Here is a 1062-nt window from a genome sequence, read left to right on the forward strand (position 1 = left end):
CAGTAGGGGTGGAAATGTGGGGGTAGTAGCCGAGTTGCCGCCGTTGTAGTTGAAAATGACATTTAGAAAAAAAGGGGCAAGGTATAGAAAATATGCGACCAGGCTGTTGGAATATTGGAACCACGTAAACGTGCCGAGAACACAAGAAATGAAACACTGTGTGCTTTGAGTGTCCCAGTGATACCTCGGCTGATGTCCGCAGCTCCAGCGTGCTCATATTGCATTACTCAATCCAGCATCACGACCACGACCTCAAGCCTCCTCGCGCTTGTGCTCCGTGTGCTGTAGTTTTATATTATGTAGACTACACTGGTTGAGCAGAGCGTGGTTGAGTGGCGCGCTGGTGGAGGCTCCCCCCCCCCCCCCCTCTTCTCCCTCCAAACTAATTCAACTCCCGGCAGCCCGCCGCACCGTCGTGTTTGGCTTGCCGAAAATTTCAAGGAAGTGGTTTTGTCTGAGCTCGCGGTGCGCGGCGGGCGCGGGCAGCGACCCGGAAGGAGACTCTTGTACTCCTGCAGGTGCAAGATCAACAAACGCTCATGCCCCGGGGGGAGGGGGAGGGGGGGGGGGCTGCAGCTGGAGCGCCCCCGCGACCCCAACCCCTTCCTCTTCACCTCTGTCGACCTCGCCGCCCTGCAGACCGCAGCAGCAGCAGCAGAGCGGTGACGTACAGCCTCGGCCAAAAGCTACATCGTCCACCCCGTTGCACAGGGGGTCACGAATGTATAACACCCCAAGAAGAGGCACGCGGGCAACTGTCACGTTGATGTCCTGCGGTGCATCATTTAGTTGTTATTGTTGTTGCTGCATTGTTGCCATTTGTTGTTGTTGATGTTGCAGTTTTCGTAGTTGTTGTTGACGTACCAAAAGTGTCCCGTATGTTGTTGTTGTTTGTCTTTGTTGTTGCTGTTGTTTTTTGTTATTTGTCTTTGTTCTTTGTTGTTGTTGCTGTTGTTTTTTGTTGTTTGTCTTTGTTGTTGTTTGTCGCGAGCAGCCGCTCTGCTTTTCAATCAGCGGGATTGCCTGGTCCGGCTCACCATCACTCTCCGCTCCATCGACACC

The 1062-nt window shown here is 53.7% G+C and overlaps 1 protein-coding gene across 1 annotated transcript in view; it reads left to right on the top strand.

Annotated features, from left to right (window-relative positions):
• LOC113209367 (somatomedin-B and thrombospondin type-1 domain-containing protein-like) overlaps positions 1-1062 on the top strand; it is a gene marked incomplete at its 3' end in the record, with an annotated part of 195332 nt that overhangs the window by 132312 nt on the left and 61958 nt on the right.

This window comes from Frankliniella occidentalis, unplaced genomic scaffold, assembly GCF_000697945.3.
Source record: "Frankliniella occidentalis isolate FOCC.00 unplaced genomic scaffold, Focc_3.1 Scaffold89, whole genome shotgun sequence".
In the NCBI taxonomy this organism is placed as follows: Eukaryota; Metazoa; Arthropoda; class Insecta; order Thysanoptera; family Thripidae; genus Frankliniella; species Frankliniella occidentalis.